Source organism: Sus scrofa, chromosome 10, assembly GCF_054392235.1.
Source record: "Sus scrofa isolate SSC_HxYL_T2T_F1_AM1 chromosome 10, Sscrofa_HxYL_maternal_Yorkshire_Landrace_v2.0, whole genome shotgun sequence".
NCBI classification, from domain to species: Eukaryota; Metazoa; Chordata; class Mammalia; order Artiodactyla; family Suidae; genus Sus; species Sus scrofa.
Window position 1 is genome coordinate 81,628,007 of NC_139392.1, and position 18,286 is coordinate 81,646,292.

Sequence of the window (18,286 nt, forward strand, 5' to 3'; positions counted from 1 at the left end):
AGGAACTGCAAAGTGAAATGTTATTCTGAAAATCACCACATTATTTTTCTAAGCAATAGATAACTTCTATTCTCTGCAACTGCATGAGTATGTGAAAGATCTCTCCATTTAAACACAATTGGGTTTTTCTTTTTCTGCAGACATCATCAAAATTCATCGTAGTTAGTATTCCCTCCATGGTTTTTACTGGGAAAAAATGATACACACACACACGCATATATAGATATACATAAACACTTTCTTAAATACTTCATTGCATTTCTAAACTGAGGCTATTAAAATATTTTCTAATTAAAGGCATTTTTTTCCTGTGGCCTTTAAGTATTGTTACCGGTGTATATGTTTAAAAATTGTAAGTCGTGAGTTAACAGTATGACTTTTCCAGAATGTCATATAGTTGGAATTATATAATATATAGCCTTTTTAGATTAGCTGCTTTCACGTAGCAATATGCACCATTTAAGATTCCTCCACAGGTATCTTCTAAGCTTTAGCAAATATGAATAATGCTCTTATAAGCTTCAGTGTGTAAGTTTTTATGTGGACAGAAGTTTTTGAAGCCTGTGTGAGTATACCAAGGTAACCACAGCTAGACATTACAGTAAGACTATGTTTACTTTTATAAGAAGTGGACAACCTGTCTTCCAAAGTTGGCTGTACCATTTTTTCGGCACAAGCAATGAATGCGAGTGGCACAAGCAATGAATGAGAGTTCCTGTTCACTTTCATTCTCATGCGCATTTGACGCTGTCAGTGATTGCAATGGGTATGTGCAGTTGTTCCTTTAGCAATCTGAGTTTGAATTGCACGAGTTCACTTACATGCTACAGTACTACACAGTTTGTGGTTGAAGAACCCTGGATATTGGAGGGCCGATTATCAGTTATACTCAGATTTACCCCTGTGTTGGTCAAGGGTCAACTGTAGTGGTATCTAATTTTCATTTAAATTGCATTTCCCTGATGATATATTTGCCAAGTAGTCTTCAGTTCTTTGGTAAGGAATCTGTTCAGATCTTTTGTCCATTTATTGATTGTTTTCTTATTGTTAAGTTTTTCTTTTAATTTTTCACTCGCTTCTGGGACATTAACTTGTTTTCCATCTTGTCTCACTGAATTTTTCTTTTTTTAATTTTTAAGAGTTTTTAATTAAAGCTTGGTTGATTTACAATGCTCTGTCAATTTCTGCTGTATAGCAAAGTGACACAGTCATTCATATATGCACATTCTTTTTCTCATGTTATCTTCCATCATGTTCTATCACAAGAGATTGGGTACAGTTTTCTGTGCTGTACAGTAGGACCTCATTGCTTATCTATTCTAAATATAATAGCTTGCATCTACTAAACCAAAACTCCCAGTCCATCCCACTCCACTCTCAGGCCTTGGCAAGCACAAGTCTGTTCTTCATGTTTGAGAGTCTGTTTCCATTCTTCAGATAGGTTCATTTGTGCCACATTTTAGATTTCACATGTAAGTGATATCATATGGTATTTGTGTTTCTCTGACTTACCTCACTCAGTATTAGAATCTCTAGTCACATTCATGTTGCTGCAAATGGCACTACTCCATTCTTTTTTATGGCTAAGTAGTACTCCATTGCATATTCTTAATCCATTCATCTGTTGATGGCTATTTAGGTTGTTTCCATGTCTTGGCTATTGCCAATAGTGTTTTCTTACTGTTAAGTTTTAGGTGCATTATTTTATATTTTGGACACTAGTCTTTTCTTAGATGAGTTTGCAAAAATTTTCTCCTAGGCTGTGATCTTTTATTTTTCTTAATATTGTCTTATGGAGAGCAAAAGATTTTAATGGAGTCCAATTTACAATTTTTTTTAATTCATTGCATGTTTTTGGTGTTTTATCTGAAAACTCATCACCAAACCCAAAGTTACCTAAATGCTCTCCTATTTTGTTCCACTTACATTTAAATCTATGATTAATTTTCATGAAAACTTTAAGCTGTGTCTAGTGTTTTTTTTTGTTGTTGTTTTCTTTGGGGGGATTTTTGGCATGCAATGTAGTTTTCCAGCACTGTTTCTTGAAGAAGCAATCCTTTCTTCATTGAATTGTCTCTGCTCCTTTGTCAAATATCAGTTGACCTTGTTTGTGTGGGTCGAGTTCTCGGCTCTCTCTTCTGTTCCATTGATCTATTTGTATATTCTTTTGACAATACCACACTGTCTTGATTTACAGTAATTGCCTTACTAGCTTTATAGTAAGTCTTAAAGTCAGGTGGTATAGGTATAAATCATCCAATTTTGTTCTTATACATCAAAACTGGCTCGACTATTCTCTCCATATAAAATTTAGAATCAGGAGTTCCCATCGTGGCTCAGTGGAAACAAATCCAACTAGGAACCAAGAGGTTGCAGGTTCGATCCCTGGCCTGGCTCAGTGGGTTAAAGATCTGGTGTTGCCTGAGCTGTGGTGTAGGTTGCAGATGCAGCTCAGATCTCACGTTGCTGTGGCTGTAGTGTAGGCAGGCAGCAACAGCTCCGATTAGACCCCTAGCCTGGGAATCTCTGTATGCCACAGGTGCAGCCCTCAAAAGACAAAAAAGAAAAAAAATTAACATCTGTTGTTATCTACAAAATAGCATGCTGGGATTCTGACTGGAAGTTAAATGTACACATCAATTTGGGAAGAAGTGACATCTTCAAAATACTGAGTCTTCCTATCTATGATCATGGAATATCTCTTCATTCATTTATATCTACTTTTATTTCTCCCATCAGAATTTTTTTTCTCATGTAGAACCAGTACTTAGATTTATATCTGAGTATCTCTTTTTTGTATTAATGTAAATTTTATTGTTTTTTTAATTTCAACTCCCAATTGTTCATTGTTGGTATAGAGTAAAGCAAATGACTTTTGTTTATTAACCTTGTGTCCTGCAATATTGTTGTATTTGTTTATTAGTTACAAGAGTATTTTGGTTGCACAATTGAGATTTTTTAAGAAGATAATCATGTCACCTGTGAATAAAGACAATTTTATTTCCTCTTTCCTAATGTGTATGCCTTTTGTTTTCCTCATTTGTCGTATTGCATTTTTTAGGACTTCCAGGATGACAGAGAATAGGAGTGGTGTGAGCAGACATCCTTACCTTGTTCCTGATCCTAGCAGAAAAATATTTAGTTTCTCACCATGAAGCATGATGTTTATAAAAAAAAAAAAAAAAGAAAGAAAAGAATGACGCTAGCTGTAGATTTTCTGGGATGTTCTTTTCTGCTTTCTTGAGGCATAAATGACAATATAATTGTAATATATTTAAAGTGTACAATGTGATAGTTTGATACACATTCTGAAAGGATTTCCCAGTTGAGTTTTAACACATCCATCATTTACTTTGTGTGTGCATGAGTGTGCGAATGCTTAAGACCTACCCATAGTAAATCTCAAGTATACAACATAGTATTATGAATGATTGTCACCACGAAAATATGGAACATGTCACGAACTTGTCATACATTCTAATCTTCTCGGCACATTCTAATTTTAGTAGGTTCTCAGAAGTGAGCAGTATAGATATTCTTTATCAAATTGGGAAAGTTCACCTCAGTTACTAATTTACTGAGGGATTTTATCACAAGTGGTTATTTCTGTCAAACGCTTTTCCTTCATTGATTGATTTGATCAAATGATTTTTATGCTTTACTCAGTTGATGGGAGTGGTTTCGCCAATTGATTTTCAAATATTGAACCATTCTGGCAAGCCTAGAATAATTCCCACTTGGTTGTGCTGCATAACTTTCTCTTCATTGTTAGAGCGAATATTTTCTTGAGGATTTCTGTATATATGTTGATGAGAGATGTGGATATGTAGTTTTCCTTTCTTGTAATGTCTTTTTTTTTTTTTTTTTGGCTTTGGTATTAGGATATTGCTAGTCTTATTATATGTTGCCTTTGCTTCCATATTCTGGAAGAAATTTTACAGAGTTGGAATAAGTTCTTTAAATTTGGGGAGAATTAATTAGTGAATTTATTTAGGCCTAGTACTTGCTGTTTTGGAAGGTTTTAAATTATTTCTTCAATTTATTTAATACATAAATGCTCATTAAAATTATTTCTTCTTGTGTGAGTTTAGTAAGTTGTGTCGGAAGAAATTGGTCCATTTACTTCTCTCAATTTGTGAGCACGTAATTGTTCCTAATATTCCTCTATTTCCTTTTTTTTTTTTTTTTTTTTTTGTCCATGGATTAGTAATAATGGTCTTCATTTTATTTTTGATAGTAGTCATTTGTTTTTTCCCTTTTTTTTTCTTTTTTTTTTTTTTTTTTTTTTGGTCTTTTGTCCTTTTAGGGCCATACCCACGGCATATAGAAGTTCCTGGGCTAGAGTTCTAATTGGAGCTACAGCTGCAGGCCTACACTGCAGCAATGCCAGATCAGAGCCACATTTGCAACCTACACCACAGCTCATGGCAACGCCAGATCCTTAACCCCCTGAGCAAGGCCAGAGATCAAACCTGCAACCTCATGGTTCCCAGCTGGATTCCCAGCTGGATTGCCTCATGACAGGAACTTCTTCCCTTTGTTTTTTTAGTTAACCTGGCCAGAGGTTTTCATTTTCATTGATCTTTTCAAAGAACCAGCTTTTGGTTTTGCTGATTTTCTCTATGGATTAGCTACTTTCAGTTTCATTAATTTCTGCTTTAATTTTGCTCAGTGCTTTTCTTCTGCTTGCCTTGGATTCAAGTTACTCTTCAATTTACAGCTTTCTAAAGTGGAAACTTAAATTATTGATTTTTCTTCTCAATATATGCATTCAAAGCAAAAATTTCCCTCTAAGCACTGCTTTCCCTCAATTCCATAAATTTTAATAAGCTGTACTTTCTTTTTCATTTAATTCAAAATATTTGAACATTTCTTTTGAGATTTCTTCTTTGATCTATATGCTATTTAGAAGGCTACAATCTAATTTGCAAGTATTCTCTGGTTTTTCAGTTATATTTCCCTTACTGATTTCTACCTTAATTTGTTGCAGTCTATGATCAGACATTGTGTGATTTCTATTCTTTAAATTTGTTAAGGTGTGTTTTATGGCCCCAAATGTGATATATCTTGGTGAATGTTTCATGTGAGCTTGGGAAGAATGTATATTCTGCTGCTGTTGGATGAAGATGAAGTAGTCTATAGATGTCAATTATATCCAGTTGATTGATGGTGCTGTTAAATCATGTCCTTACAGATTTTTATCTTCTGACTCTAGTACCGATAAAGGGAGTTAAAGTCTCTAGCTAATATAGTGGATTCATCTATTTCTCCTTAAAATGCTATTAGGCTTTTGCTTATGTATTTTCATGTTCTGAGGTTAGATGCTTACATAATAAGGACTGTTTTATCTTCATAATGACCCCTTTGTCATTATATAATCCCCCTCTTTATCTCTGATGATGCTCTTTGCCCTGAACTCTTTTTTGTGTGAAATAGAGCTATTCCCATTTTCTTATGATTAATCTTAACATAGTATATTTTACTCCATCCCTTTACTTTCAATCTCTCTATATTAAAAATCTATTTCTTATTGGCAATATACACTTGGGCCTTTGCTTTTTAAATCTGCTCTTTCTCTGTCCTTTAATTGGTGAATTTAGACTAACAACATTTGAAGTGATTATTGACATGGCTGGATTAACATCACCGTAACTGTTACTATTCATTATTCTTCTTTGCTTCTTTTTTCTTCTTTCATTCCTTTTCTGTCTTCTTTAGCTTTAATTAAGCATTTCATATGATTTCATTTTTTATTGTCTCAGCTTATCGATTACACAATTTAAAAACAAACTTCTTTTTATAGGTTGACTTTGGGTTTGTGACATACTTTATAACCAACTCAAGTCCTCTTTCAAATATCACTATACCACTTCAAGGGGAGTACAAGGCTATAACAGACTATTCCCCATTAATCTGTCCCATCCTTCATGACATTGATGGGTATTTCTTCCCTTGGGTTAGTTAGGTTCTGGTAAAATAGTTTCTCGTGAGGGCAGGTGTTATTACTAAGAACAGAATGCTCTAGGTAAATCTGAAAATGGCGACTTTTCCCCTCCACCTGCTGAAAGCAGAGAGGCGGTCTCTCTGATATTCATTGTGAGAAATGGGAGAGCCCATGAAGTTAAAACTTACAGAAGTGTGGGGCTCCCTAACACTGAATCCCCCAGAATTTCTTTTTTTTTTCTTTTCCAAATGTGTCCACATTGAGCCTGCAGCCACTCATCAGTTATAGTTTAGGATCTCCTACCCCAGTTTTGATTCCTGCAGAGGTATCTGTGTGTGGGCTTCTGTCCCAAAAGCTGTGATTCTCTTTCTCCTGTTTGTCTCCAATTTGGAGGCAGTAGTTTGCCTCTGACCTCAATTCACTAACAGATCTAAAAGGAGTTGTTGATTTTTAGTTTATTCACTTTTATTACTTGTTATAAGAAGGGGAATAGCTACTTCCAAATGACTTACATGTCAGACCAGAAACTGAAAGTGACTTGCATCTATTTAAACAAACAAACAAACATTCCTTACTGAAATTATTTCTCTTTGCCTAGAACCCTTATAAAGTCTGGAAAAATAAAGAAAAAAATCCATTTTTTTTTTTAAATGGCTGCCCCTGTGGCACATGAAAGTTCCCAGGACAGGGATTGAATCTGAGCCACAGCCATGGGAATGCTGAATTTTTAACTCACTGTGCCGGACTGGGGATCAAACCTGCACCTCTGCAGTGACCCTGGGCCACTAAAGTCGAATTCTTAACCCATTGTGGCACAATGGGAACTCCAAGAAAAAAATCTTAATCAAGAAAAGTAACTAAGGAAAATAGTATGTGCATTACTACAACAAGATTTTCCACAGTAAGAAAGAGTGGTAGTGGAAATTACTTGGAAAAGTTTCCCTATTTCGTCAGGGAACTGTCTTCTATGCTCACTGTCCTGTGAAATATATTGCATGTGCTAGCAAATATTGGATTAGGAGAGTTGTACACACTATTTTAATTCAGCAATGAAACAATTTTCTAAGTTTTCTTCCACATTTCCTTGCAAGGCTGTCATTTGTTTTCTTATTTAGAAAATGAAGACATGTGGCAAGCATGGCCAAGATCCACCTACGCTCCATCTGTCAAACCCACTAAGAACTGTGGCTTATTCATTAAGAATGTGCAATCTTTATTTTTTTCTTTTTTTTTTAGAACTGAAATAACTGTTATTGTTTCTATATTTCTCTGTTTAGAATTAATTTTTAAATCAAATAGTAAAGGATGTGTACATTAAGTTTTTAAAATTCCTAAGCAGTTTTATTCTAAAACTGAGGCTGTTCTTTTTTAACATTTGCATTAGAATTTTTTTAATTTTTTGTTATTTACCCAATACAATTTTTTTCCTACTGTACAGCATGGTGACCTAGTTACACATACATGTACACATTCTTTTTTTCTCTCATGCTCCATCATAAGTGACTAGACATAGTTCCCAGTGCTACACAGCAGGATCTCATTGCTAATCCATTCCAAAGGCAATAGTTTGTATCTATTAACCCCAAGCTCCGCAACCACCCCACTCCCTCCCCCTCCCCCTTGGCAACCATAAGTCTATTCTCCAAGTCCATGAGTTTCTTTTCTGTGGAAAGGTTCATTTGTTCCCTATATTAGATTCCAGATATAAGTGATATCATAGGGTATTTGTCTTTCTCTTTCTTACTTACTTCACTCAGTATGAGAGTCTCTAGTTTCATCCATGTTCCTACAAATGGCATACTTTTGTTCTTTTTTATGGCTGAGTAATATTCCATTGTGTATATATACCACATCTTACTAATCAAATCATCTGTCATGGACATTTGGGTTGTTTCTCATGGCAGTTTTGATTTGCATTTCTCTAATAATCAGTGATGTTGAGCATTTTTTCAAGTGCTTGTTGACCATCTGTATCTTTTCCTTGGAGAAATGTATACTCAGATATTTAGGACCGTGCAATCTTTAAATCTACATTATTTTTGAATAAGTAAGAACATCTAGGTTTCCCTCACCTTATCTTTTATATCTTTGAAGAGTTACAATACATTTAGATTATACTTTATCAAAAAAGCTTTAAAAAACTATCCTGAATAAGGAAATATAATCCAATTAGCCATAGTAATCATTTTTATACAGTTATGACTTCACTGAAAATATGGAATCTATGCATCCTATACTGGAGGTAAAGAAATAGCCTTCCAAAGAAGGTAAATTAATGTTAACTATGTTTGTATAAAACTATTTCATGTTTCATAGTTTGTCTCTTAAATAGCATGACATATATAAAGAGACTGATGAACTTCTATCTCAAAAGCAGATTATGCTTAACTCAGATATCAAATGTACTTCTTTCCATGCCTGAACACTAACCTGATGCTGAAGGTCAAATATTTAGGGCAGTGGGAAAAAAATAATTGTGTCCACTGACACACATTTAATCCATTTTACACAGTTAGGAATTCTGACTTAAAACCTTGTATTTCACAGTTCTCTTGTGGTGTAGTGGGTTAAGGATCTGGTGTTGTCAATGCAGCAGGTCAGGTCACTGCCATGGCACAAGTTCAGTTCCCAGCCCAGGAACTTCCAAATGCCATGGTTGCGGCCATGAAAATGAATAAATAAAACCTTGTATTCCCATCAATTTGTTCCTCTAACAACAAAAATACATAAAAACTCTGCTAATTCAGATGCTTCTCTTGAATAATTTTAATCATATGATATTTAGTTTTAAAAGGTAAGTTTTAAGTTTTCTCAGCAACCTGAGCTCCATCTCATCCAGTTCTCCATTCTTAGTCATTGCCTAAAGCTCCTAAAGTAACTTGAATCGCAGTATCTTTAGTGTCTCAGTAACTCTTTCATGGCAGGTGGGGAGCAATAATGTAGTTTTGTTTAATAATTTCAAATAACTTAATGCTCATTAATGTTCCAACAATATTACAGGCACTTGAAAAGCAAAACATACAAACTAAAAAAAAAAATTTCATACTTAAATAGCCATAATTACTTTCTATTAGAGTGTGTGCCTCCTGGGCACTGCGCACCTTCTCAAACCTTGAAACCAGAATTGAACGCCTGTCACCTTTATTTCCTATCCCATGTTTATTTCCCTTAGTACTTTTTTTTTTTTTTTTTTGGTAACAGTAACTACTGAAGAGTTCCCTTCCTGGTTCAGCAATTAACAAACCTGACTAGGATCCATTAGGTTGCAGGTTCAATCCCTGGCCTCACTCGGTGGGTTAAGGATCTGGTGTTGCTATGAGCTGTGGTGTAGGTCGCAGACACAGCTGGGATCCTGCATTGCTGTGGCTGTGGCATAGGCTGGCAGCTGTAGCCCCAATTCTATCTTGGAAACCTCCATACGTTATGGGTGAGCCCTGCCTCCACCCCCAAAAAAGTAACTACTGAAAAGCAGCTTAGCAAAGATACAACAGCATTGAAAGGAACATTGGATAATCGGATGATTGTATTTTAGGGCTATATATCATGGAACTCAGTGTAACAATAAAAACTATGATTCATGGAGGATGATAATAATCCATCATTTCACTGCAATATATTTATTTCAATGCAAGACAACCAATGTTGTGTAAGGCTCAACATCAAAGTTACAATTCCAATTATTAGTTAGGGGACTGTGGCTGAGTTTTGAAAGCATTCCCCACCTTGCTGCTTCCTATTTCCCTATTCATTTTTGGTCTTACAAAATCGTACGAATACAAAAAGCAGAACGTCAATACCTGCATGATGTATTTGTGCACATAAATATAAAATTTTATCCATTTAAAATGTAAGATTGCAAAACTGTGCATGGCAATTTAGAATCCCAAAATTTGGTCTTTGGGGATTTTAAATTCTGCAACTCTAGCATACCTAAGTTAGATTTTCTAAGTGGAATAGACTTGTTGCAATGTCATATTTTTTCTTGAGAATCATAAAGGTGAAAAGTTGCTTAGCTTCTTGAAATTATTAATAGAAATATATGAATTATCCAGGAACTATATACTGTATCAAAAAAGTATAAAACCTTACACTGAATTATATTTTCAGAAATAGACTTGTTCTTTATCAAGAGAGCTCAGGCTAGACCCACTTTCACACGTTTATAAACTTTCAGTTGCTTCATTGAGAACTACCTATTTATATCCAGTAAAATCCTTGCCGAAGGTCAATCTAGCCGCCTACACAAAGTTTAGAACTTGTTAAAGGAGATAATAAAGCTTAAAAGTATCAACTGCTACAACATAAGTAGAATTTAATAGTAAATTATTAAACCAGCTTTATTAAATGCAACTATATGGAATGATCAACAGCATTTATTCATGGGACAGATTTCTACAGGAGTGGAATTTTTTGGGTTTGACTTTGGACTGTTTCACAGCTTTCTATTGGGTGTTTTGAAACTTTCTTAAGCCTTGTATATTAGATCAAAATGCATTCAATTAAGTTCACAAAATCTATCATACTTTAATTAAACACTTCTAGATGCAGAACTCTGGAACAACAGACTTTGAATAAATAGTGTCCGAATTTTAACTCTCCCCACACTGTCTGCTTCCTGATATATTCTGTACACTTTCAGTTTAATATTCAACTTTGCTTATACAGATTTTATGATTACAAGTTCTTAAGATTCTTAGGGTAAAGACTTTCCATTTCACTTCTTAGTTAAAATCAGGCATTGGATAGAAGTTTCTCATTAATGTTCATTTTTTTTTTATCTTAAAAACTCTTTAAAGACTAGCATGTTTAAAAAAAAATTAACTTAGTGTCAAACAGGGTAAATTCAGCATCCAACTGTACTTTGTTCAAATCATTATTTTTTTTCTTGACATTAGAGGCCAAAATATATCAGCCACATTCAGAATCCATCACCATGGATCACCACGCTTCACGGACATTCTTTTTTAACTTTGGTGTCTGCAGAGAGTAAAGATCCTAATTTGTCTTTTCGATGTTATTAGCTACAATCTTGAGCTTTTGAAAATGTTTCATTGAGTTATTATGCCATAAGGTAATAAATTTGACATGTCTTTTTTTAAAAAAGACAGTTAATACTTTTAAAAGAAAGCGGTATTCTTAAAGCTCCAGTGCCCTCAGCAGAATCATACTCATTTGCACTAGGGTCAAATCATAAAAGACAATTTCCTAACTTCAAGTGATCCGAATTCACTCCCTGCTTTAAATTGTAGGCAATTTTCATCTCTCTTTTTTTTGCTCATAAAATAATACTGCCTAATGGTTTTTTAAAATGAGCTGCAATATGCCTCTCTTTCAAAATAGCAAATTCTCCCTTCCTCTGAGTCAGACTTACTTAGCTTGGCTCTCCATCCCCTATAATTTCTACCTGTCCGTCACTCTAAAATAGAAGCGTGCATAGTGACTATCAGTTGAAATGCCCTCAATCTCCTTTGTACTTTCATCCCCCCTTCCCAGACTTTCAAGGTGCTGGTTATTTTCAGCTGCAAGTTTTAAAGCCTATGCAATATAAACAGGCTCAGAGAGAGAACAAAAGTCTCCTCAAAGTTGTCAAAATGGCAACCACAGACCCAGCATCTCTCAAGTCAAGTGAAATTTTCTCCTGGTATTTGATAGGCATTGTCTGTCATTATGTGGCATAAAAGACTAAATAGAAGTGATTTCTATTTGCCTTTTGAAGAGCTATGCAATGAATACATTTATCATTTCTTTACCTTTGCCAACAGTTTATTCTTTAGGTGTTACTCTCTTGGGGTTAATTATTACCCTTTTCTAAAAAAAAAAAATCTACTTTTCAGCAAACATCTTATTTCAGTACTATTTACTATTACCAAATTCAGGGCTATATATTATTCCCATCACTATGCATTGACCTGACATAAAAATGAAGCTTCTAGTTGTGACGTGCCAACAAAGGGTAGATTCATCTTATTTTGAAAGTTTCTAATTTGCTCAGCAGCCAGAATGTCTCAATCACATGAAGATGATATAGGATTAGAATTGGTTGGCGCGTCTGATAAGTTTTAGGAATTTCCAAGGACTCTGAATTTCTTAATCCTCGTACTAGATGAACCCTGAATAACCTCTTCATGTGTCTTTTCTTGTCAAGATGTCTTTGTAAAATGCATTGGCTTACCAGCATGTCTGTAAACTTGGTTTCATTTGCCAAATTGAGATTAAAAAGGAAACTAATAAAATAAATCATAAATTCTTTTCTGATGTAAGTGACACATGGCAAGAACTCTGACTCTATTTGATTACCTGAAAGAGAATGGGAAGAAAATAGAAATAGAAGAATATTTATTTTTATGAACACAGAAAATAGTATTACCATAATCTTTTTAATAAATATGGAAGGAGCAGAAATTGTAGGCTGCAGGTACTAGAGCTAGTTAGGCCTGCAGGTACTAGAGCTAGTTGGGCCTGCAGGTACTGGAGCTGCAGGCTTTGATTCAAATCCTGACTTTTCCGTTTATTAGGTATGTGACCTTGTACAACCTATTTAAATTCTCCAGGACTCAGAAGCAATAAGGGATAATTACAGCAGGTACTCTATCCTCATGAGGCTGCAGTACAGATTAAATGATACACTACCTGTAAAGTGCTTAGAACACAGTAGCAAATTAGTGCTACTCTCCTGAGAAATGTAAAGAAATGTAAAGAATAGATAAGACGATTCTAGCAGTGGAAATAAGGCAACCACAAGTTACTGATTGGATAACAATTATACAGAAGACACTGTGTCTTATATTCGGATATTAGGGAGATAGGCAAGTTATGGCTGGGCAAATATGAAACATACCCCCAAAGAATCTAACATTAAAATCTAACAAGTTACATGATTTAGAAGATAAGCTCTAATCCAAAATCTGATGCTTGCAAGCTTTGTGACTTTGGTCAAAACACTGAATTGCCATTGTGTTTCATATTCATAATCTATCTAATGGGGATAATAATAATAATAATAATAATATACAGCACACTGGGGTTATTGTGAGCATATAATACTTCTGATGTAGATTGTAACTCCTATGTACTTCTACAGATAAAAAAGATCGTTAAAATTGGGTCCATGTGGAAAGACTTTATAAAAGGTGGGTCATTAATTAGGATATTAAAGAATACAGTGGATATTAAAGATTCTTTAGGATATTAAAGAATATAGTTAGTTAGCAAAGGAAGTTGTATAGGAGAGGGAAAAGATCATTTAAAAAAATGGGGGGGGCGAGTTCCCGTTGTGGCTCAGTGGTAAGGAACCCAGCTAGTATCCACGAGGATGCAGGTTTAATCCCTGGCCTTGCTCAGTGGGCTGAGGATCCAGTGTTGCCATGAGCTGTGGTGTAGTTTGCAGACATGGCTTGGATTCTGTGTTGCTGAGGCTGTGGCATAGGCCAACAGCTGCAGTTCCGGGTCAGCCCCTAGCTTGGGAACTTCCATATGCTGCACATGTGGCCCTAAAAATCCCCCTCCTCCCCAAATGGGGAAAGACTTTTGGTTTCCAGTCCAGCAATATAAGGAATTTAGAAGGCATCAGTTTCATTTTCACAACAAAAAATCAAAAGCTCTTCTTAGGTCCTTCAAATGCAGAGGTCCCAGGGAAAACTGCAACCCCCAAATTGAGGCAACAGACAGGTAGACACAGAGTCACAACCTAGCAAAGGAGAAGCCTGTGACTGGAGCCTATAAGGGGGGAGGAAAAGGCACACTGTAATTCACAAATTGCTGGGGCTCAGTATGGAAAAGTTCAAGGGATGCGACCTCCAGGGGACTGGTCTTAGGGGCACCCCCAAAGTTTTATCTCTAGGAGCCCTATCAAGCTCTCACAGTGAAGACTGGAGGAAAAAAAAAAAAAAATCCCCTCTGCTTCTTACAGAGGGAAGGGAAAAAGCAGCCAATTGAACGTGTGCCTATTTTCCTCACCAAGTCCTAGATTTCCTATTCTCACTTTAATAGGCCTGGGAGTTGGGTGGGGGGAATTGCTGAGAAGCACTTGTGAAGGTCACGGTGAAAGAACACAGACTCACAAGAAGAATAAGATGAAGTCATAGGATGGTAGACTGCTTCCATTCCCCAGACCCCACACTCAACGCCTCTCCACCACCTCCACCTAACCACCACATCCGTAAGACGCCTCCGTGATAACAGGGATGGTGACCGAAAGAACTTCAGCTCTCAGCCCTTATGTAAGAATTTTCTTGGAACGCCAAAATACAAGGGAGACAGAAAGAAGGATGTCAGAGGAGACTTTACCTTCTGACACCAACAGCGACAGCAAACACCACCTTACTCCTAGCCGGCTAAACAAAAACCTTGCACCCCAGGCCCGTTGACCTTGATTCCTTCAAACCAAATCATTATGTTCACCATCAACACAAAATTAGGTCACACTAAAACGATACAGCTGAAAGTTGACATGCATAACACCCAAAACATATTTGAGGAACAGCAACACAGAGTTTGTAAAAGAGTAATAGATGAAATCAGAAATGCAACCTGGGGAAGAACATAGGCAGCCCTTAAAGCCAAAATAAAAGGCAACGAAGAGGCTCTGATGCTTTGGAGAGCAGGAGTCACCATTTAGGAATATTAACCCTGCATCAGTGTGAAGAGTGGCCTGGTTTAGGAGAATATTTGCACGGAGATGAGCTGCCTTGACATGTGCAATAATAGCCCAGAAGTGAAGTAAGGTGACAGAGGGGGAAAGGCATAAAAGAAAAGCATATACGTTGAGACTGAAGAGCTGACAGAATTTGAAATTGAGAGAGAATTAATTGTGTTAATACTAACGACAGTAATAGAAATAACAGGATCAGGAGTAGGAAATTCTTTCTTAAAGGAAAGTAAGTATGAGTTTGAATACATGACTTAGAGATATTGGCAACTCCCCAATTGACAACTGAAAATATGGGACAACAACGTGAAAATAAGGACTACCTACATGCAGGAATAAGCAGAGTTTGAGCACTGAGAGAATAAAAACCCTGAGCAAGCAAAGAGTGTAGGAAAAGATATAAGAAGGTCAAGTTAGGCTACTGGGTGAGACTCACCATTAGGTCTTAGGAGGAGAAAGAAAAAGCACAAAACGTGAATATAACGTTAGGGAGGAAAAGATCACAGTCCACTATAGTGAAAATATAGATGAACACTTTAAAAAGCATGTCAGATGCAGTATTACAAGAATCAGATCATTATGATTATGAAATCAATAAAGACCTTAAAGACAGCTAGCATATAAGCTCCATGAGGGTCAGGAATGTATTTGGTAAACAATTATCTCTTTAGTGTCTGGATCAGGGACCAAGAGTCCGTGACTGATAATGACATGCTGAAGAAATAACATTTTTGTGGAAGACAGTAGGAAACCCAAAGAAAATGTATGTAATGAGAGAAAGGATACAAACAGTGTGTGGGCAGAGGTAATTTGAGATAAAAGAATAAAAAACAATAATACTTAGATGGGAAACCAAGTAGTTAAGTATTTCATTTTGTTTGTTTTTCAAGGTAAGAGGGAATTGTGATGCTTGAAGACAAAAAGTAGTGATAAAGAAGCAATTTAAAGATATGCACAAAAGGAAGTAAATACAAGGAGGCAAGTTTCTGAGGAGATAGAAAGGGATACCCTCCTCCGCATATGGAGGTTCCCAGGCCAGGGGTCTAATCGGAGCTACAGCCGCTGGCCTATGCCAGAGCCACAGCAATGCAGGATCTGAGCCGCACCTGCGACCTACACCACAGCTCAGAGCAACGCTGGATCCTTAACCCACTGAGCAAGGCCAGGTATCGAACCTGCAACCTCATGGTTCCTAGTTGGATTTGTTTCCGCTGTGTCATGGCGGGAACTCCCGAAAAGGATAAGTTTAATGGTTCATTGTTTTTGATGATAAATAAAGTCTATAAGTAAATACACATTTAGTAAATTCCTTTTAGAGAAATGATCATGCCTGGATATTTGCAAAATGATGAGATAATTGACCTGAAAGATTTTCAGATTATTCAAGATTTAATCTTGCCCTACAGGATTCTAAAAGAATTGGCTCATTCACATGCGCGTCAATGAATATCATGTCTCACAGATGATACCTTTAGGCATTTCCAAAAAGGAAAGTATCATCCGGGTCCTACTTGAAATAATTATTCAGTATTCTTGGAAGTATTTTAAGTGAACAGAGACAAGCAAACAAAGAAAAGAAAAACAGAAATTAAGACTTTCTCCCCAGAGACAGAAAAATTTGATATAAATTGTTTGGGGTGTTGTTGCAAATAGTATATGTGGATGATTGGAAGGGGTTCCTGGTTTGACGTTACCATTGCTTTTTGGCAACAAAATGGAAATCACTGTCAGATTACGAGAATTTCTGAAGAAACAGGAGTTAGAGATGATCAGGGCTTATTCCTAAGTATCACCAAAGTAAACACTCCCTGACTCAGAGTCAAATGAGAAAAACAGGAATAACCCTGCCCTAACAACTCACTTCACGCAGAGAACTTTCCATGTCTTCTCACTTCATGAAGGGAATTGCTTTTATTTTAATTCTGGTCAACAAACCAATGATGAGTGTCATTCATTGCCTTTTTGCAGTGAGAAACCTAAATCTGCAAGACACAGTCTGAAATTTAGCCGACAAAAACCTTCTGGTTTTCTTCCTCAGTATTCTTGTATATATGGAGTAGAATGTTTTTATCTCTAAAGAGTAACACCGGATAAAGTTGAAGTGATACTGAATGGTGTAAGAAAATGGCAGCTAGAGTAAATAAGAAACACAGAAAAAAATACTTGTTTTGAGCTATTTGATATGGATAAAATGGCATCTTTTTAATTAGCAAGAGTGATGTTGCTGCCAACAGCATTGTGGTTTAGAAGAGGAATTATGGCATAGTCTTCAATCAAATGATCAGTGCATTTTACATTCCAGGAAGTTTTGAGACCGTCATGGTAAGCTGTAGAGATTGATGGCTACCCAGGCAGGCTTTTGCTTCAGAGAGGCCTGGTCCCAATGCTGGATTCAACAGGGGTCTGCTGTGTAGCTGGGGGCAAGCTATTTATTTTCTCTGGGTATCCTCTGCTGTACAAACCTCAAAGTATTATGAGGATTAAACAAGAAAGCACGAGAAAGCCAGGGGCACAGTAACTGGTGCTCAGTGAATACCAGCTACACAGCCACAATTTTTGTCAAGACTTGTTCTGTTTAGTTAGATGTAACAATTATCAATGTTAGTAATAAAAATAAGTGATAACGATTAAAAATCCCTCTTTTCATCTGTACTGTATGAAAGTAGACTACTTAGTAGTCCTTCATTCTAAAGTATTTACTTAATTACTGCATTGATACATTCTTTGGAAAACCTCGGAGCCAAATTCCTTTTACAAGATAATATTTAAGATGATCAGGAGATAGAATAAAGTCAGGAAAAGATTGGTTATGCTATTTATTAGTATTCACTTAATTCTAATATTCTATGTCATTCTCCTTGATAAAATCTCCTTTTTTTTTTCCTGTCTTTATAGGGCTGCACCTGCGGCATATGGAGGTTCCCAGGCTGGGGGTCAAATCGGAGCTGTAGCCGCCAGCCTACGCCACAACCACAGCAACACAGGATCCAAGCTGTGTCTGAGACCTACACCGCAGCTCATGACAACACTGGATCCTTAACCCACTGATCGTGGCCAGGGACTGAACCTGTGTCCTCATGCATGCAAGTCAGATTCATTTCCGCTGAGCCACGATGGGAACTCTTCCTTTTACCTAGTATTTATATGTTTTGGTGGCATCATAGAAGAGAGTTTAAAGGGAAAGAAAATAGGAGGAAATGAGAAAAAATACTAATATCCATAAGGCATACATGCTCTAATGCATAACTTCAACATAATGGAAGAATATGAATAATGAAGAGAAATTAGAAAATTAGAATAATAAATATTTTGTGGAAAATAGTTCAAAGAAAGGTGTTGGAGACCACTGAACAGCTGAAGTCTGCAGAAGGCAAATATCTGCTGATGCAGAGTTCTAAAGCACAGGTTCTCCTTCAAAGACAAAATAGGGAGTTATGCATAAACCATGCTATTCTACAAGCAGCTGCACTATGCCCTAGAGGGATGCACCAGTGCTAATAGTTTTCTTTGTTATTCAGTAAGAGGGAGCTTTGTCATCGCCTATGCCGGTTCCTGCTCACTAATCTACACATGGCACCTTCCTTAATAAAAGTCAGGTGGGCTAAAGCCCAGGGCCTTTGTTCTGCAGAACAGAGTGCCTCCTGGATCCCCACTTTCTAGATTGAAAAGTCTTGTGTGTTTCCTTATACCTCGCC

General features: G+C 36.4%; 1 protein-coding gene across 8 annotated transcripts in view; it reads right to left on the reverse strand.

The window, feature by feature from the left end:
- Window positions 1–18,286, reverse strand: part of MALRD1 (MAM and LDL receptor class A domain containing 1) — an 860,334-nt gene that overhangs the window by 163,456 nt on the left and 678,592 nt on the right. The gene's annotated exons all lie outside the window — the stretch shown is intronic.